Source organism: Marmota marmota, unplaced genomic scaffold (assembly GCF_001458135.2).
Source record: "Marmota marmota marmota unplaced genomic scaffold, marMar, whole genome shotgun sequence".
In the NCBI taxonomy this organism is placed as follows: Eukaryota; Metazoa; Chordata; class Mammalia; order Rodentia; family Sciuridae; genus Marmota; species Marmota marmota.
Window position 1 is genome coordinate 411,983 of NW_025999905.1, and position 22,473 is coordinate 434,455.

The 22,473-nt window shown below is 33.9% G+C and overlaps 1 long non-coding RNA gene across 1 annotated transcript in view; it reads right to left on the bottom strand.

Moving 5' to 3' along the window:
* Positions 1-21,316, bottom strand: part of LOC125615514 — a 257,630-nt gene extending 236,314 nt beyond the window's left edge. Inside the window, exons 1-2 of the long non-coding RNA XR_007346123.1 lie at positions 21,234-21,316; positions 4,877-4,922 (exon numbers count right to left, since the gene is read on the bottom strand). This is a non-coding gene — a long non-coding RNA (uncharacterized LOC125615514). The remainder of the gene's footprint in view (positions 1-4,876; positions 4,923-21,233) is intronic.
* Positions 21,317-22,473: the final 1,157 nt, after the last annotated feature.

Genomic DNA, 22,473 nt, shown 5'->3' on the forward strand with positions numbered 1-22,473 from the left:
TTTTTTTTTTTTTTTTTAAAGGAAAGTCTTTAAGAAATAAAATGTGCTGTCAGCCATAATCCAAGCTAAGCATAAAGAGATTTGGGCGGTGCTGGTTTATAAAGGTCAGGGAGAATTTAATAATTTATTTAAATTGAATATTTAACTGATCATTTCAAAAATCAAACATGCTTTTAGACCACTATTATTTCAGGAACCTGCAAAGACTTGTTCACTTCATCAGTAGTGATCATCTGTTCGGATCTGAATTTTATAGACAGGTTCTAGAACTGTGTCATCCATTTCAGGATTTAATGCTAGTTTTTCCCACTCTGCCCTGTTTCCAGCCTCTATTCCACATCTCAGTCTCCAACAACTCCTCATTCCAATACAACTATTATAGCACCTATTCTTTTATTTAATAAATATTATTTGACTACCCACCATATCCCCAGCCTTTCCTGTGTACCAGAGATCACTAATTGAAATAAGAATCTCTTCACTTTGAAGGTTAAAATCTGTGATAAGGAGTATAGATAGAGAAATAATAGAGAAAAATTAATTATATAATAAATCTAAAAGTAACAAAGACAATGGAAAGAACAGAAATCAGAGTATACAGAAGATTGGAAGTATAGATTATAATTTTGAATATAGTGGTAATGGTAGCTCCAGTGAAAAGCAATATTAAGTAAATCTTGTAGATGAGGCTACTAATACAGATATCTGGGGAATGAAAATATGAAGCAGAGATAACACCCAGTGCAGAGACCCTGATTCAAGAACAAAACTAGCATGCCATAGGAAGATGAGGATGGTCTCAAAGTCTGCATCAGAATGAACAAGGTGAAGGAGAACAGCAGATGAAGTTAGAGAGGTGAATGGAGCCTGTAGGGCCTATTAGGTCACTATAAGAGGGTTTTACTCTGAAACAATGGGACCCAACAGAGAAGACTGACATGATCCATCTTACATGTGCAAGTTACTGTCTTGAAAATAGGAGGCAGAAGCAGGACTACTAGCAAGAGGCTACTGAAGTGATCAAGTGAAGTGATAACAGTGGCTAAAACAAGGTGCAAAGCTGTCTTGTTAGAGGTGATAAGAAATGGTCATCAAAGGAAGATTTGTGAATGTATCTGTCAACAGGATTTAGCTGTGGGGCTAGTATAATGGAAAAGAATAAAGGAAGACTAAGATTTCAAACCTGATACAGCACTTATTTTATTCATCAACCTTCATTTCAAGAACATACAAAGAGTTAGAGACAGAGATGGAAACAGTGAGAAAAAAAAATTAAATTAGCTTTAAAAAATGAAAGGGTAAATTATAAGATTTTCTTACCTGATTATGAATGGCATAATTGGAAAGGAAGGCATTGAATTTAAAGACTAGTTTTTCCATTTGTTATACAAGTCATTTTGTCTTCCTAGCTGTTTATGTCTCAAAATGTATATCATCTATTTCTTAAAATGTTGTTGAAAGAATTTAAGACGATTGTAACGAAGGCCTAGCATGTTTTTCTTCCTTAACTGTTAAATATTACTGAATAAATAAAACATACTGTGTTTAAAGAAAATGTGTAGTTAGAATCTGGACATCAATAAACCAGGTGGGAAATTCTTAAATGTGTTTTTCAGCTGTGTTCATTGTTTTTATTTCTTTAGGTTATGGGGATTGAACCCAGAAATATTTTACCACCAATCTACATCTCTTGCCCTTTTTATTTATTTATTTTTTAATTTGGAGATAAGGACTCACCAAGTTAGGGCCTCATTAAATTGCTGAAGATGACCTTGAGCTTGTGATCCTCCTGCCTCAACCTCCCGAGTCACCCAGCTAGCTGCCTTTAAATATCTATCTACTATCTCAGGTTTGTAGTCCTTACAATTTTTCTTCCAATAAAAAGTTGCCACAAATTCATCTAGAATGAGTATTCTTATACTCTGAAAGTAATGCAATATGAAGTACTTTTATATCCATATGTCCCTATTGAGAACTGAGTCTCTGCTATGATTTTTCTTAAGTTGAAACCAAAGGGATACATACAGCACCGATTAGGAAAAAAAAACAAACACATACCCAGTTAGCTCATAAATGGACAGTCTTGCCAGGTAAATGCAAATCTACATCATGAAAAATGACTAGATCTTTATTAGTGTCTAAATGGAAGTAATATTTCTTTTTAGTAAGTCTATTTCAGAGATGCTTTTAAAGTCTAATCTTCAAAGTTTTTTCAACAAGCTTAAAGCAAGTGTAATAAAGCCTTATTTTTTTCCCAGAAAGATTTCAAGTTATATTTTAGACCATATGTAGTAAATGGATATCTACCAAACACAGCAAAATATAACTTGTCTTTCAGTCTGATCTCAAGTTAGAAGTCTAAATTTTTATATTCATATGTGTGTCTGTGTATGTGTTTCCATCTGTGCATTTAGGATATTAGTAAGCTACTATTAAATGACTACAGGTATTTGTTAGTATATTCCACATAGTTTTTAGCTAACAAGCCACAATTCGAAACATTTTATATTCAACTAGGATTTGGACAATAGTGAAAGAAGGAACAATAGAGAACACCAGAAGTTCTCCAGGAACAGGAAGACTGATGTCAGGGGTGTAGTGGTGTGTGTGTGTGTGTATTTTTAAATGTCCTCATTTTTTATAGTTTCTTAGAAGATAATTGATTATAGTTAACAACAACAAAAAAGCTGTACACTACAATATAGAAAGTCTAGTTTATGCGGAAACAAAACAATGACAGCCATAGTTCAAAGACAAAAATGGAAAAAAATCAAACCATACTATTATGTTTCTTGCATCATATGTGAAGGGATACAATAGTATTTGAAAGTGGAGTGTGTTCAATTAAATATTCATATTGTAAACCCTGTATAATCAATAATTCTTAAGAGATAAAATAAATTTTGCAGCTAAAATATAATACTAAGATATATTCAATCCAAAACAAGGCAGGAAAAGAGGAAAAAATGGAACAAAGAACAAGTAGAACAAATAAAATTTTTCAATATTATAGATTTACATACAACCATATCAACAATCACATTAAATATAAATGTTCTAAAGGCCAATGGAAAGGTAGACAATTTCTGATTGCATAAAAACATCAATAACCAACCTCATCTTGTCTGTAATAAACCCACTTTAAGAATAGAACCACCAGGTAAAAATTAAAGAGTGGAATGTAATATGCCACATATGGCTAATCAGAAGGATGGTGAAGTATCTATATTAACAAAAAAAAAATACACTTTAGGTCAAGGGAGATAGAAAAATACTTTCTAATGACAAGTGTTCAATTTATCAAGATATAAAAATTCTAAATGTATATACCACAAACAAAAACTTCAAAATATATGAGGCAAGAATTAAATAAAATACAACAGAAATAAAAGAATTCAAAATTGTATGTTATAAACCTCAAAGCTCCACTCTTAGGAACTAAAAACTTGAGCACATGTCAAATTTTCAAGGTTATATAAGACTGTCAAATGAGTTAACCTGATGACATCACTAGAACATTCCAAAGCACAGCAGAGTACACATTACTTCCTAGTGCACATGGAATAGTCATTGCAATATGCCATTCTGGGAAAATAAAATAATTATCATGAAAGATAAATTAATTGAATCTAAGTACAAATAAAATTAAAGTAAACATCATTAAGCAAAATTGAAAATTTTCAAGTATTTGGAATTTAAGCCACATATTTAAATACAATTTTGTCTAAGATGAAATTGCATAGAAAAATCAGTAAATACATACAACTGAATGATAATGAAAGTACCACAAAGCACAGCTAGAGCAGAATTCATGGGCTTTACGAGTACATTCTATCACACGTAGAGGAAAACATAATACAAAACTGTGTCGGAAAATACTGGACTAGAAAAATCTTCACAACTTGTGATACCAGCATAAGCCTGATGTCAAAAACATACGAAGATCACGAGAAAGCAAATTAGGGACCAGTATTTTTTTTTTTAAAAAAAGCAAGAGTTTACTGGAATAGAAAGCAACAACCGAGTTCCTAGAACAAAATAAAAGGAAAGTAATTTCCAGTAATATAAAGAAATGCCTTCAAACTGATAAAGGGTATTTATTTTAAAAATGGTGAAAAATGGTTTCCCCATTAAGAACAGAAAAAATGTAAAGTACATGCACTCCCAACACTTTTGTGCCAGATTACGGTGAAAGTTTAGCCAGTACAATAAGAAAATAAAAAGAGATTAAAAGTATAAAGATTGAAAGATGGAAAATCCTCTATATTCATAAATCATATTTTTGTATTTAAGAAATCTGGAAAAAAAAACCCTTCTATAACCAATAACTGATCAAGATTATAAGGACAGTATCCAAAAGTTAAAATATAATTCAATACACTAGCAGCAGTTGAACAACAAAAAATAAACAAAAGCATCCAAAAACTTAAAATATAATAGAAAACATGATAATGTTTATATATCAGTTCTCCCTAAATTAACCTACAAATTCAACACAATCTCAAATTTCTAGCAGGCTTTGTAGAAGATGTGACAGGTTGATTTTAAAATTTATGGAAATGTAATATACACAGTCCAGGAATGGAATATAATGGAAAATGAAATATATTTACATTTACATAAATATAAAAAACAGAAACGGAAATGAACTAAATATAATAGATATAATAGAGTGTGGTGTTTGTTGTGAGAATAGTTAAACTGATCAACTGAGCACCAATTGAACTGAATATATAATCTAAAAAGTGAGCTATGTGTACATAATAAATTGATTTTTTAACAAAGTTTCCAAGCTCAATCATTGGAAAGAGAAAAATCTTTTGATCAAACTATATTGGACAAATTAAGTATCTATATAGGGAAAATAGAATCTTACCATTCTGTACACAATAGCAAAAATCAAGTTGAAATGGATCACAGTCCTAAAAAACATGAAAGAAAAATCTGCATTACACAAAGACTACTTAAAACAGAAGAAAGCAAAACCATCACAGAAAAATGAAAAGTCACACTTTATAAAAATGTAAACTTTTTGAATTTTAAAAGATGCTTAAAATATAAAGCAAAAATAAAAACAATCTATAGACTGGAAGAAAATGCTCAGAATTCTCAATAAATAGGTTTAGCATAGAACATGAATCCAGAATATATGAAAAAGTTCTTCCATCATTAGTAAGAGAAGCAAAACAATACAATTTGCCGAAATCTAAATGTACATTTCAAAGGAGTATATATGTAAATGACTGGTAAGTATGTAAAAATTGTTAGATATCATTAGATGTGGAAATAGAAATAAAATATAAATTCCATGAATTCCGCTTGAAGGGTCAAAATTTTAGAAGATTCATATAAGTTTTGGTGAGAATGAGGAGTCAATGGAACTTTTATGCTTTACTTTTGGAAATAAAAAATAATAAATTAACTTTGGAAAAAAGTTGGGTACTTTCCTAAAGAGCCATATCATCTTGTCATTCCACTCCCAAGTATTCAATCAATAGAAATGAAAACACTTGCCCACACAAGTATTTGAGCACCATTGTTCACAGCACCTTTACTCATTATGACCAAAAGTGGAAAACAACTCAAATAGGCATCAACAGATGAATGGAAGAACAAAATGTGGTATAACTATCCAATGGACTACTAGTCAGCACTAAAAATGAATGAACTAATGGTACGTACAAATGGATCTCAAAATATTATACTCACAGAAGACAAAAGCACACTGTATCATTTGACATACTAAATTTGAAGTAATTTTGACATACTAAATTTAAGCCACTATCTTGTGGGTTAGGTCATTTGAAAATTTTAAACAGCCATTAGTGGCTACCTAGGCCTATGTATGGAGGGAGGTTTCCTTTTCATGGACATGAGGGAGCTTTCAAGACAATGGAAATTTCAGAATCTTGATTTTGGAAGAAAGTACATGGATGTACTCTTAAAATTGGTGCAAGGAAGGCAACAAAAATTCAGACCTAATCACCTATGGTCAAATTAGCCTTTGTTCTGTAAACTCAATCACTTTTAACCCACTCTGAATTATTTTTCATTTATGGTTAATGAAATAGTAGAGTCCTGACACAGAACACATCCTAAAATTAATCAAATTCTATCCAGTAACAAAAGTATACAGAATTCATTATATTTTTGATCCATACATTTAGGAACTGCCTATTGGGTCCTATGTATAACTATGTAATAAGCTTTTTTGGGCAAATGGGATTCTTTTCAATCCTTTAAGTAAATGCTCAAAAGGTTTGATTTCCAGTCTAATTAGATAATCCAGTGATGTGCATCTGGAACCACAGAAAGGAAAGCAAGTGATCCATTATGAAAAGTTAACAAAACTGAGGGCACCAAGTTTTTTTCATTTAAGATCCAGAATTTGTACTTTCTAAGAAACAGAAATATGCAAAACTAAAAATATTCATTTAAAGATCTTTTCAAGTACACAGGCAAGAAAAATTGCATTTATGTAGAAAAATATGCTGCCTTATTTCCAACTTGGTATATTATACTGGTACATTAGATGCTTGTTTTAGCAGAATGTAATGCTTTATTGAGCTGCTGAATTCATTCATATCATGAAGCCCACCTTATGTCACAGTGAGTTTTCAATGCATTATTAATCAAAGTAATTTAAGATGTATCTATACAATGTCAAAGTATACAAAAACTAAGTTAAAAGATTTAAACTCTCATATCAGAATGGAAGAATTTAAACCTTCATTTTTTTCTACACAAAGTCAATGATTTCTAGAATTAATATCCCAAGAGAAAATAAAAAGTATACAACAAAACAGGCAGACCAAACAGCCTAAACTGGTGCTTCCTTATTTTTTATCTTAATTCAAGGTATGTTCTACAATCATCAAATTCTTTTTATATGATGGCACTTGCAGTTTGCAAAGCAATTAAAGATGAATAACATACTCTGTATCAACAAGGAACTCAGTCTGTGGAAGAGCTGCTCATTGTCTGGTGGAGGAATTTATTAAAAAGTCAATATATGCAGAGCTCTTTGTTCCCTATTCATTATGGAGTAATTTGGAAACAGCATGAATTTTAAACCTGGTGCTTTATTGGTCTTTTGTTCAAGGAGTTCTTTTCCCCACAGCCTTCCCTTCCATTTAGACCAAGGAAAATCTTTAAATCTCATTAATCTCCTCCTTCCCAGTCTCCTTTGATGTATCTCATCTGAAGTATGAGATTAACATATTTTCCTGAAATATTGAAGAAAGTTATAAAAAAGAAGTGACTCCTTTCAAACTATGATGGGACAAGATCAAGTTTCTTCCATTAGCTTTCTTAAAAATCTCACTCTCTATTACTATGTATGATGATTTCATAGCAAGTGTTATCATAGCTCACCAATGTGCTGAAACCTCCTTGTACCAAGAAACTCATGTACATATATTACAACCTCCTTTGGCAAAAATACTATCTTCTGTTTATTTGCACTGTGACACCCAGTATATTGGATGTGTATAATAATCACATCTTGGTTTGTACATGGATTAGTTTACTAAGAATTATCCTTAGGAATAATATTTATTCCTACTGCATATTTTAAGTATTGCCTATTCTCAATTCCTTCTTTAATTTCCAGTTGTTTCTGTAAAAATATGATACCTTTGGGATAACTATATCAATTACAAAGCAAAACTTTTTTTTTTTTTCATTCTTAAACTCTTTACTTTAAAAATAGCATTTATGGCAACAGCTTTAATCATGTGAGTATTGAATTGAGGCTTGACCTATTAGGCAATGCAGGGACAAATGATGTTATTCAGGCATGAAAATCATTAAATCTAGATTCTAGCTTCAATTCCTTTTATATCAATTTTTCATAAAAAGAACGTCAAACTCATTGCCCCAACTAATCCACAAAACAAAGCAAAAACTCACAATAATATTTTCTTGTGGCTTAGGTGTTCTGGGAAAGGTGCCATGTGAACAATATTTGGTTTGCCTTGTCTGATTTTTCAGCACAGGCCAATGAGTCATCAGTCGTATCTTCTTCTAAGTTATATAATAAGAGACAGGGTGGCACAAACATTTTGCCAATGTAAGGGATTCTGGAAGCAATCCATCAGAAATTCTAGTTGCTGGTTTGATCAACAGCATTCATGAGCACTTTTATGAAAAGGAAAATAGCTACACTATTTCTTTCTTGATTGCAAAGTTTTGTTACACAAAACTAACCAGGGGATGTTTGGTACATGTTGGTCCTTGGCACACTTGTTTCTATGTTTTGTGACATTGTAATCGCCCAGTGATCTTTTCAAATGGTGATGCTTATCTAGCATTCCCAATTCTACTAACTTAACTGGTATGGGGTACATTTGAATTTTTTGAAGTAGTCCAGGTGATTGTCATCTGGAGCCAATTTTTAGAACCTCTACCCTAAATAGCTACCGAATCCTATTTCAGTCTTCTTTTTCAACTACCTCTAAACTGCTCAAATTCACCAATGGACATTCTGCCCTCTTAATCAAGATTTAAACTTTATGAATACTTACTTTCTTTAAAAATTTCAAGTCATCTTTCTTATGCCTAACCTTTCTCGCTGTGATATGTTAAAGCCTCACCATTGGGCTATAATGATCTATACAGAGTCCACACACTCTAAGTGACCCTCATAATTTTCTCTCAAACTAGCATTTTTTTTTAATATTTAAAGTTCAAAATCCCACTTTCTGGTTTTAACATTTACCCAAAATTATTTTGTTCAAAAAGGGAACCTCTTGTTGACAATGTCACAGAGATATATCCCACTGAGTGCATCACCTGGTCCTGATTTTGCCAAGCTGTGCTCTAAAAGGCACCAAAATAGATTGTGCCCCATTTCCTTAGGGCATCAAAGCTATTCTAATGAACGAATCTATTGCAAGGCATTTGTTAGCAAACTTGTGTCTCTGCACCTTTGCTTAATCTGCATACTTTCCTTGGAATGACCTTTCCAATTCCTGTCATCTGGTTGGACTGCTAAACACAGGTTCATATTCAATGAGATAGCACATCCACCATAAGGTCTGTTCAGATCCATTGCATTGAGGGAGAATTGGTCACTTCATCCTCTGAGCACTCCTTGGCAGTTCATGCTTCTGTTACAGACCATAAAACTCTGACACTATGAAGTTACCTTCCAGCTCAGCTCTCTTCAAGAGGCTATAAATCACTAAAAGGTAGAAAATATATCTCAGTTATCTATACATCCCAAGTCCCCATCACTATACTTGACACTTTAGCACATGGTATGCAATAATCTGATGAGTTAAGTTGGCTTTCTTAAAGACTAAAACATAGGATTTACAGTTAGACACAGGTGCAAATTCCAATTCTGCTTTGACCAACATATTTTTTAAAAAAATACATAAATTCTCTAAGCCCAAATGACCCCACCCATAAAATGTTACTGCAAAAGACACATTTGCAGGATGTTGTGAGGACTAAATAAAATGATGTTATATGCATACATCATCTCTCATAGCACATTTTCCTCCAAACCTCACTTCTGACAAGCCAGTAAAGTGGAATTCAGCTTCCATGTCATTTCCATTCTCCAAACCCCTCCCCCAGATAACTTAGCAGCACCATCTCTCTGCACTTAATCAAACATTACTTAACCTGAATACTTTAAGAAGTAATTTAACAATCCTCCTCCTTATTCTGTCATGTTATCAAATGATATTGCTCTCCCATTTCTAACTATTGGAAGCTAGAGTGCATTCGTATTAAAGTACACATAATTTAAGAAAAAGCAGGTATGCCACCTAAAGTATGCCATTGGATCATGAAGTTAATCTAGTATCTAATTGTCAAGGAAATATTCCTTGTGGGAGGAGTAGAAAAACAGAACTATATGTATCTGCTCTGTGCCTATCTGCTACCACTCGAATTTTTAAAAATCTAACATCATAGTATAGAAATATGTCAGTACTGAGGGAAAAAATGATCCTCTCTGCTCTAATTTCCCCATGACACAATCATGAATTAAAATAGTTATTACAGCTAGTTTAAAATTCAGAAGGTTTTGTGGCATTTTTTTTTTTAATCAGGCAATCTATTCTTGCCTAGTTGAAAATTGATAAGTGTTTGACAATTGTCAATTTTGTAGGTGACATTTTGGGAAAAGACTGCAAAAAAAAGTTAAGTCCTTTCCTCAAAAGGAATGAGCAAGTAGTGTTTCATTGCCTTATATTTGTTCTAAAATACATTAGAAATATGCATATAATCAATGTAATAAGTATGTTCTTGGTGAGTTCATAAAAATACTCTGGTTGACAACAAACCTTTTAAAGGACCTATTCATCTTTTTTTTAAGCAAACACTAATTTGGGAAAAGCAACATTTATCTGGATTGCTCATCTGCTGTGAAATACAATAATACATGTTATAATTCTACTATAATATATATCAAAATGACCAAATATCTAGTCAGTTTAAATCTGCCTGATTTCATTAAGCAGTTCTAACTCTGATGCCCTGGAAAACAGAGCATCCAAAGGTTTGGACTTTATTTTAAAAATAGTAAATTTTACTAAGAACCATATGTCTATATTCACTATACTTATAATTGAGCCTATAGTTCTTAACTAATATGTTACTGGGGAAAAAAAATTTAAAAAGATCTTCCTCTGACCATTTCTCCAAGCCAGGACTGGATTAGAAGGGGTGTGTGTGTGTGTGTGTGTGCGCGTGCACACATGGGTGCGTGTGTGTGTGTATGTAGAGGGTCATAGATCCTGATACTTATTAAGTGCTCAATAATATTTATTTCAATAAAAATATTCACCAGTAGAAAGATTAAAAATAATGAAATAGGCACTTTTTTTTCAAATATAGGCAAAAATAATGCATTGTCACTAAACATCCACTCTAATAAATTTTAAAATGTGTTCTAGCAAATAATTGAAATTTAAATTTATACAAAGGGAAGAAAGCATCAGAAAAGATTGAAAAAATAAGGATAAACACAAAGGATATTTTTCTTAATTCTTTTATAAGGTAATTCTCTAAAGCTAAAAGTTGTAAAAATGCATTATGGGCTCTATAAAACATGTATGCACATAATGTATGACAAGAACAGCACAAAGGACAAAATAGAGGAAGTGTAAATATATTGATATGGGTCCTTTCTCCCTTGCTTACAATATTCCTTTGTAGGTATTCACTCTCCCCGTGTTTGAGTTACTTATTAGTTTGAGCATGTCTTTACAGAAATATGCACTGTTGTTACTATGAGGCTTACAAAAAATATCTTTTGACTATAATAAGCTATTACGAAGTGATAACAACTTAAAATTGATTATAAAGACAAAAAATAAAGTGTAATGAAAAACCTCTACACTTCTACTCCATTGCTTCTGATATTTTAAATATCTGATGTCTTGTTATTATATCTTTCTATATTGCCTCTTAACATATCAATGTAGTTGTTGCTATTTTAATGATTTGGTTTTTAGGTTTCATATTAAAACTATAGTTTATTCTCCATATTTACAATATTAGAGCATTCTAAATTTATATATATTGTTCATCTCTTGAGTTTGATGCTTTCTGATATTTTCTTCTTACTAATTAATATATTTCTTGTATTCAGTTCAAAGAAATCATTTCTTGGTTCTAATAAATTTTCTTAGTTTTTTCTTTGATTGTTTTTGTTTTTGGTGTGGTGGAGGGGGGGGGTCTGTGAATATCTTTATCTTTCCTCCAATACTAATTGATGTTTTTGCCAAGCAGAGTGGTTGGCAGTTCTTCCTTCATTACTGTGAAAAATATCATGCCATATTTTTGACCTGTCAATTTTCTGCTAAGAAGTCTGCTTTTAGGTGATTTGGGACACGCTTGTGTGTTGCCTCTTTTCTCTAGCTGCTCTGAGAATCTTTCACCTTTAAGAGTTTCATTATAAAATGTCTTGGAATAGAATTAGGTGAGTAGAATTTAACTGATAATTTTTCACCTTGTACCTGGCTATTTGTATCCTTCTCTAAGCTTGGGCAGTTCTCTGGCGTTATCTTTTTAAATAAGCTTTCAACCCCTTTGAAATTTTCAAGTCCTTATTTCACACTTATATTCTAATTATTTGCTCTTTCAATGTTGTCCCACAACATCCATAAGCTTTATCAATTCCTTTGTATTTTTTTAATCCTGTGTATTTTCAGATATCCTGTCTTTGCGCTAATACTTTTTCCTGTTTGTTCTACTATTGATGCCTTCTGTCAAATTTTTAATTTTGTTTAGTATATTTTTCAGCTCAAGGATTTGTTTAAGTCTTTGAAATTACTTTAACTTCTCTGTTAAGTTTCCATATTAGATTACTTAATAATTTGTTTTCTTAAAATAGCTATTTTGAAATCTCAGTTCCAGAGTTTGTAGATACATGGTGTCATATGGTTGTCAGCACATTATTTTGTTTATTAGGTAAGCACATCATTTACCGAAAATTCTCAATGCTTATTGGCATATGATGTTTTCTGCACATAAAAGATTAGGTATGTATTAGTCTGAATAATTAGGCTTTGCCTGTGCCTATCCTTTCAAAAATTCTAAGAAGTCTTCTTATTTTCTGAGCCTACAAACATATCCACTATTTCAAAACTACAGTACTCTATAAGAGCATATTTGTTCACAACTCTGATGTTGCTGTGTTGTCATTGTTTTAAGGGTACCCCAAATCTAGGTTTATCCCAAATCTTTGGTTGGTGTGTTTTTATAATAAACTAGGGTAGTTTCTAAAAAGGATAGTCCATGTCTGCAAACTTCCACCTTGGGATAGGGTCAGCCAAATGCTGCATCCATAGTCATTAGCCTATGTCCAGGTACCACAGGATTCTGGTCCTCATGAAGGCATTAATCCCAGGTTCCTCTGTAACACTTGAAGCCTAGCTCTTTTTTCTTTCCCACTACCCAATTACTTTCTCTGTGTTGTGCTACCTGACTGTAGGGAAGGAATCAGGTGAGCAGTCCCATGGACACCAATACCGCTAAACTGAGTTACATATAAAATCCACAGTTTGCCAAGACCAGCATAGCACTGAGGCAGGATTAAGAGCAATGCGGCTATGGACTTACTTTTGCCGAGTTGGACTAATGGTCTGAAACTGCTGCAATCTGTTACAGGTGATATTGGTTAGAAAGTCTGATTGATTGAGGCCATACATCTCCACATGGCACCAGGGGTGAATCTGATTCACCAGGGGTGAATCAGAAGCACTGGCTTGAAGATAGTGACCATTAGAATATTCCCAGTTATAGGTCTCACCAGATTTTTTTTTTTTCTGGTAGCAGAGTAGGACTAGAGGCTCCATCTGTGGGCACTGGCCTGGGGATAGGGATTTGGGACCCTATCAGGAACTGGGTCTTACCATAGTGGGCCAGCACTGAACTCCAATGCAAATTACTTATTTTGCTGGCACATTCCCTAGCTGATAGAGTCTTGCTCCTTACTCTAGTGCCCAAGGTTAGGAAGAGAGTGGTAGAGGCATTTCCTTAGCCACCTGACTCAATCTGAAGATAATACATTAGGGACAGAGACCAGGAGGCTTTGCCCAACAGTGGGTTTCTCCATGCAAGTCAGGTATTGAATTCAAGTCTGCATATTGGACTTACGTCCCTCTCCCTTCCCTAAATAGGAAGTATCTCACTCCATGCTGAGCTGCTTGGAGTTGGAGAAGGAATAATATTGACAACTCTTTCCTTCTTTCCTCCTTCAATTCAGTTTTTATTTTATACTAAAACCAGACATTATGGTCTCTCACCTGGCTTCCTCAGCTCTCTTGATTTAATTACAAAGAGATGATTCTGAGCTGCCATCTTGCTCCCTCCCCTCCGTAGTTACCATGTTGGATTTAAAAGACCCAATTCTATGCTTTCTACAAGAAACTGATAGTAAACATAAAGATGCTGCCTGTAAAACACATTAAGTCCCAAATTTTCAATTCTGCAAACATTTCAATGCAATTGACAGATGTATTGAAAATAGTTTGAAATCATAATCTACAGTTTAAATATATTATGTCATTATAATTACATTAGGATATAAGTGTATTCTTATAATATTATAAGAGTATTATATGCTTTATTTAAGTTTATATAGATGTTCCGCATATGCCATGGTAGAATAAATATAAATATACACCTATAAAAATGTTATATTAAATATATACATCTTTAACCTACCTATAATTATAGATTCAAAGTGGAAAAAAAAGCATGCAGAGATTAAAGTTGAGTGCTTAAAATAACACAAGATAGATCTGAGAACAAAGAATGTTATAAGAGATAGTGGTTTACATAGTGCTGAAGTGATCAACTCATTAAGACGACATAAAAATCCTAAATATGTATTTAATACATAAGATATATTAAATAAAATACCAACAAAAAAACACAAAATGATCGTCAAAGTTATACAAAAGAAATTGGCAAATTCAAAATTATATTTGGTGTGTTCAACACTCTTCTATTAATATTTAGTAAAGTAATATAACAGGAAATCAGTAAGAATATAAAGTTCTAAAAATATTAACAACCAACTTGACCAAATTATGGTTTTCCCAACAATAGCAGAAAATTTACTCACTTAGTACATGCCCCAGTAAAGATGATATGATGGGCAATAATAAACACCTTAGAGAATTTTAAGATGGAAATATTATGACAAATGTTAAATGAAATCATGGAATTGAACTGAAATATGAAAGGAGAAAGGCAACTAGAACATCCTAAAATGTTTGGAAATTAAACAATGTACCTAAAATTGTTCCTAAACTAAATAAGAAATTAGAAAAAAACTTGAATTTTTTTGTTGTATTGTTTTTGGTACCAAGGTTGTTTACCTACTGAGCCACATCTCCAGCCCATTTTTTTAAAATTTTTATTTATTTATTTTGTTTATTCTTATTAGATATAAATAACAGTAGAGTGTATTTTGACATATTATATATACATGGAGAATAAATTATTCTAATTAGAATCTATATTCTTACTGTTGTATATGATGGGGAGTTTCACTGGAGTACTCATAGATGTATGAATATACAAGTAGCCCTACACACACACACACACACCTCTATATAAACTTATTTCAGATATTGAGATCAATTGTGCTAATTGCAGGCTATGGAGGGGATGGTCAATGACAAAAATGGCATGAATGTTTACAGGTGGTGAAACTGTTCTGTATCTTAATTTTAGTGGCAGTAACACAGTTATGTATGTTTTTCAAGTTCAAGCTGTGCACTTAAAAGTGGAATTTTGAATATGAAAAAGAATTTTTCAATATATCTGATTTTGAAAACATACATTAGACATTAAAGTGTGTTAATAAGCTGGTCAAATACTTTTCTTCTCTTAATACACATTACAGAGACGTATAAATGTCCCTTTGGAAATACCTATCAAGAGGCTCTGTATTTCAGAACCAGCATCAAAGCTGGAGAGTCTAATGCTATTAATTTTCTCTGGTTCAGCTCTCAGCACCCTGGAGGGCCCTAAATAAATAGTCCTTGCTGAGTGACTATTCTTTATAGTTCCTTCAGCACAAAGTTTAGAAACACTTGACTGGAAAGGGGAGATTGCAAACTATAATTTTTGAGAGGGCAGAAACAAGCCCCTAGCACCATATCCCATGGTTTAACCTTCAAAGTTGAACACCATCAAGAGGAAATATAGCAAAAGAATCAGAGACACATGAGTCCCAGAATTTAGTTCTGTATTATTCTTCATCATTTGTAGTTCACCTCCCCTTCTTCCCTTCTCTTTACCCCCTCCTTCCCCCATTCTCATGCACACACAACACTGTTGTAACAGTACTATATATCCTACCACCTTACATAGTCTTTATTCTCACAAAAGCATAAATATCTGAAAAGGGTTATATTTGCATTTTTAATAGATTAAGCTTTAGCTACTAGATTGCAATTGCATGAAATCACATTGCCTAAACTCCCTAAATCACACCTATATGATCAAGCATTCCCCTACCCCAAAGGAGACCACTTTCCCTCATCTTTATATCATTACCAAATATACACTGAACTCAGAACAGGTGTACAATGTTGTCTGGATGTTAAGGGGCTTGCAAAGCTAATTTTCTGAGATACAGTTCTTACTCTAAAGGGTCTTACCATGTTAACACTAATGCCTCAAAACACACTGATCAATTTTCTTGCACTCTTGGAATCATACTGAGAAACCATTAAGGAATGAATTGAGCCAAAACTCATAATAATTCAAAATCTAGGGCCCAAAGCCAATAATTTCAGAGATGACCTGCTCACCCTATGTCAGTTATAAAATAAGCAAACTTTCAGATCACTGATAATGGGTAAATTAATTATAAAATAAACTGCCAAATAATATGGAGGATAGAGGTACATAAGAACTATTCTTCTCTAACTCCAATTTATTCTTCCTTATTTTCTGCATAGTCCTAGGATAACAGATGATACATATGTGTGCTTAGAGTTAGGCTCTTCATCAAAACAACTGGGGCAGAGTATGTGTTAAAAAATGCAGGAAGGACAGCAGAATAAAATAGATGTTATTATTGCTGTGGGTATATAGGTGACTGCATGATCAATGTAATTCTGCAACCTGTACACTCAGAAAAATAAGAAATTATATCCCATCTGATTCAAATGTACGATATGTCAAGATCATTGTACTGTCATGTGTAACTGATTAAAACAAATTAAAAAAAGGAAATAAAAATGCAGATTTCTAAAATGGGCCAATGAAATTTACTTCATTCAAGTTGAGATTCATTCAAGGATTCATTAATACTAATGATTAATGAAATTTGGGGAATATTGCTATTATTTTGTATGTTTTCTGAACACTGCTAGTCAGAGGAAAATAAACAATTAACATTATAAAGAGACATTGTACAGGTATTTCACACATCTTTTGAAAGCATTTCTCAGTTAGGTTTCATCTGGCTCAGAACATATTGTTAGATGGTACTTTTGTTATTAAGAGACTAACGACCCCAATTTAAGACCTACATGTAGAATCAGGTCTACATTATGGTTCAACTTGTTTCTCACAAAATAAGCCTGTAGTTCAGATTTTAACTTCTGATTTTTCTTTAGTAGGAAATCATCTTTTCAAGGTTACTATAGATAAGGATCACATACTGCCTGTCGGGTTCTGAACCCAGGGCCTTATGTAGGCTAGTCAAGCACCCTACCCTGAGATACACCCACTACCCTGTACTGCAAATTTCAGAAAAGCTAGAAGAGAGAATTTGGAGTATTTGTACTATGAAGAAATGATAAATACATAGATATATACATGCATACCCTCATATGAACTTAAATGTCAGTGGTATCTCATACATAGTTTTTATATATTGGTTTAAAAAAAGAAAAAAAAACATCATGTCTATGAAGTTTTCCAAGCTTTTCTAAGATTATATCTGAATTGAGTTATAGTTTTGCTATATAAACACTTGCTTGTAAGACTATAATTACCTCTACTCCAAGAAAACGTTTATTCCCTTTATCCTGCCCGTTTTGTTTTCCTCAATCAAAACCAGTCACATTTCTCTTGGAATGGTCAACTCCTATATATGAAATTGTACACAAATGATAAAACATTTGTAGGAATTCTGACTGTGAAAAGTATAGGGAAGCATTCCCCTGGTGAGCAAACTCCCAGGGAGTAACAGGCACCATGCTACCCTTAAAATACCCTGCAATCTTCTTAGGATCTAGTAATATAGCTAATATATGTGCAATGTCTAGCTGGTACGGCAATGCCCTGAGAGGCCTCTGTGATACAGCCTCATCAAGCCTTGACCTTGATTGCAGGCACATAGATCCTAGGAATAAAGAACTTGCTTGCTTGATAACTACAATGTTTCATCAAGCTTCAGTGCTCGTGGATCTGCCTATTTAACAGTAATTTCAGACAATGTACTTTCTTGAGAACTGCACAAAGCTCCTAAGATTATATATTTTAACTGTTAAATGTAACCGCAAAATAAGCAACCTTCCTGATACTTTAAACAATGGTGTAGTTACAGTACTAATGACTGAATGTAACCTATTGGTATAAATAAACGTGGCCACTTGAACGAAGAGTCACTCTGCCACCTTCCCTGCCTCTGCACCTTATCTCTGTGTCACCCTTTATTATTATTTATTTCTTTACAAATTTCTCAGTCTTTTCAACCACATTTGTAAAAAATTCTCAATTATAACCTTGTAAAGCTCTCTTTTTAAGGAGTGTGCCTTCTCTCAGTGCACTCTTTGAAAAATAAAGAAAATTATTGCTCTATTTGCCTAGGATCATGTTCCTTTCTCCTCCATCCTTGAAGCTCATTTTTTTGAGCAGTGTTATATACCCAGGACTAATACAGGTTCCACATTCCAGTGAAGGAATTATTTTAAGATGCAGAATATTAGAGATGAGAGCTTAGGATTTGAAGTAGGAAGCAAACTCAATTTAAATCCTGACTTCTCTGCTAACTGGCTCTGTGGTTTCAGGGAAATCATAAAATATACTTAATTAAGGTCCTTCATGATTCATTCTTCTTTCAATACTATTTATGGAACACTATTATTTGACCTTTGTTATCCTGACCAGTCACATCTCAACTTCAACCCACCCTTCATCAATTATGTTCCAATAATAAGAATGACTTAAGTTCAGGTTACCAAATGTGCCAGAAACTTGCTAGGCTCAGGTTTTTTCAATGCTTTGTTTCATTTGCCTAGAATAATCTCAACACCACCTCCACTTTGGCTAACTCATACTACAAAATAATACTTAGAAGTAATTTTACAATGCAATGAATAGATAAAAGCTACACAGAGGTGACGTATCTCAAAGGATGGGTAGGATTATATTGGGCAAACTGAGAAGTGAAATTCATGTAGAAAAATTAACCAAATCAAATTAGCCATAAGACAGAAAGGTGGGTAGTAGAATAAGAAAAGCTCAGGAGGAATTGAGTAAAACAGTATAACTTAAGTGAAGGGTGTTATTTGTTATTTGAGGCTGATCAGTAAGAGAACTATATCAATTTTTATGGCCACAGAAAATCCATAGGTTAATTAAAGGAACATAACTTCAGCTAGAGCCAGGTGCAGTGGTGCACTCCTGTAATCCCAATCACTCAATAGGCTGAGGCAGGAGGATCGTGAATTCAAAGCCAGCCTTAGCAAAAAGAAGGCACTAAGCAACTCAGTGAGACCCTGTCACTAAAGAAAATACAAAATGGGACTGGGGATGTGGCTCAGTGGCTGAGTCCCCAAGTTCAATCCCCAGTCCCCACGTCCCCCAAAAAACAATAATTTCAACTAGGTTTCAAGACTCAGAGAAAATTTCTTTTTAAGGATATACCTACCCCTCTTTCCCTGCCTTTCCCCTGCTATGTTGTAAGAACCTACTTTCTTGTTTAGTCTATTCTGCAAAGCTCATTGGATTGATAACTCTACTGAAGATTTGGCCTGGTTTTGAATTGCAGGTTTTGTGCAGAAAATATCTCATATCTCAGCCTCAAAACCATTCAGAGCTTCCTATCGTAAGACTATCACATTCTAACTAACCTGAAGTTAAATATACCAGATCCCAGCAGAGGAAGGGGTGCTCTCTTATCAGGGAAAAGGAAGATTATTTATTTATTTATTTATTTATTTATGTAATTTATTTTAGACATTGATAGACCTTTATTTTATTCATTTATTTATAAGTGGTGCTGAGAATCAAATACAGTGCCTCACAAATGCTAGGCAAATGCTCTACCACTGAGCCAACACCCCTGCACCAGGAGATGTTATATCACTGATCCAATCAGGTTATCAGTTCTTCAATCAAGCTTGAATTAGAAAATAGTTCTAGACAACTTAATTTTCAATAAATTCACTTAATATTTATGTTTTAAAATGTATTAGAACTATTAGATACAAGAACAGAGCTATACATTTTTATGAAAACTTTTTTTTTATTATTTCTAGGCCTCTTAAAAATAAATCTGGTCACAACCATGCAACAAGGTAATGTGCCTAATGAGTATTTCAATAATTTATAATTGATTTGTGAACTCTGTTGGTGCTTTAAAAGCTACATGTCAAGTCTTGAACTGAAGAATGAATGGATTCCATTTACCAAAGCAATTAGCCTAGCATCCTAGCAAACTCCAAACTTATAAACTCAAAACAATATCTTACTATCCTACCTCAAATATTTAATTTTATTATCAAAAAAATCACATATAGCTAAAACTGCAGATAAACTAGTTCAATGGGTGGCATACACAATTTGGTGGGACATGGCCTGAAGGCATGAAGCATCTCTTCCCTTTATACACAATCAATGACATGAACCCAGCAAGATGTTTTGTGTTGTTTGCAGAAAAAGTTTTTGATGTTTACTAAACTCTGTGCCAAAATAGTTTAAAGGAAAACACTATTTTTTTTAACTCTTTTGTACAAATCTTGAAAAGATATTGAAAGGGACTCCCACCTCCCCACTAAACCCTCTTTCCGATTGATTCTTGCCTCGATGTCCCTTATATTCTCATTTCCCTCTATCCCTTCTGCAGTTAAAGTCACATTGGTGGGGAGAGAACTTTCTCAGCAATGCAAAATTATACTTTGTTAATAATCTCTTTAGTGTAATAAATAATTATCTTTTAAACCACTTTTGAAAGATATTTCTAAGATTTTTCAAGCTCTTAGTACTTTCCTCAAATTTGATCTTTCATTCACCAGTATACTGAAAAAGTAAATTTATTTGAGAGTATTAATAAAAAAAAACCCAAAAGTCAAAATAAAGTGAAAGGAAGGTACCAAATGCTAGATACTTTACACTTTTGAAAAACTTTTGTACCACTGTTACAAACCTGAAACACCCAATCATCTATATACTATTGACCCAGTATTTGTCAAGCCTCAAATTCTTCTCCTACGGACTATTATATTATTCTTAAGCTAACCCTAAATCATTTTTCAGGAAATTTCTAATTTCTGCAGAAAACTCTAGAAAACAAGGAAAGAATGAGTTTCCCAAAAGTGTATCTGTAAATGCTCCTTTTAATAGGATACTATTTTATAATCAAGTAATATTGTTATTGTATAAAAATTAGAAATAATAAAATTCACCTTTATTTCCATTATTTAAAAATATTATGGACATTTTTAATTCACCAAGTAATATGTCTCTCAAACAGTTTGAGCTGTGTTGAAAATGACTGAACAGAAGCACCCAGCACTCACCTTCTTTTCCACAAAGAATGAAATCAAAGATGTACCAATGCATTTTGAGTTAGGGGATCATGGAAGAACACTGGAAATCAGAAAGAGAAAAATGGAAAACTTGTAAGATTCGGATACCTGGGACACTAGCACAGCAAAACAAACAAATATTATGGGCATCCGCTTCTCCAGCTCCACAGCCAGGGTAGGGAGAATCTTCCCTCTGCAGAGGTTACTACGACAGAGTCCCAGCAAACTACCAACATAGATGCTGGCAATCCTAGCTATTGGAAAGATTCACAACCCTCACAGACTTGCAGCCTAACTCAGTAAGTAACCTAAACTTTGTGCAGTAGCCTTGTCATGTAAAGGATTTCAATCATTTCCCAGAAATCTCCCAGGGTGTAGCCAGGGACCATCTTGAGAAAGGGACCTATTTTCCGAATTGTACTAGAGTAAGGGTCAGAGAGAATGTTATGTTCCCATCTTAGAGACCCCACAGACATTCCAATGATATGTCTCAGTGGGTTGCTGCCCTGCCAACCAAAATTGGTTCAGTAGGCTGAATGACAGAAACCCACTGACTGCCCTGAACTATAAACTGACATGTTACCACATGACAGGGTGGGGGTAAGGGGAAAATGGAGGGCCCTCAGAAACCAGTAGATCAGGGAGCCTATCCTCTGACACCAGGACCATGGTCATTCACCTGAGGATTCTTGCCAGTTCCAGGACTGTAGGCAGTCACCTTCATTGTTCCTGCCACCTTTCCCCCTACACAAGGACACTGCACAAGGAATCTGTCAATTACAGAATAGGAAAAGAACTCCATGGTTTTGCTGCTGCACTGCTCAGGGTAGCCATGAGCAATGCCATGGCTCTGCCTGTCACCCTGCCCTAGTATGTACAGTCTAAGAAAAGCCAGAGTGAAACTGCCAGGCACAAGCTGTGTTTTTGTTCTTACTCCTGATGGGTACTTCAACTGAATGGGTGTCAGGGAGGAAAGCTCTGGCTATAACTCTGACACACAGTGCACATAACCAAGAGAGGTTCTGAGAGGAATTTTGCTCAACTCCAACAGTGACCCACTCGTTTGCTTCCTGGCAGGCATTAAATGTGAAAGAGTCAAGGAGGAGAAGGCCCTAGCCTTCATCCTCTCCCCAGGTACAAAAGGCTGAGAAGGTCCTACTCCTCGATAGGCATGACCACAGTAGCAGTAGAGAGGAACAGTGCAACCCTTGCTGCTACCACCTCTATATGG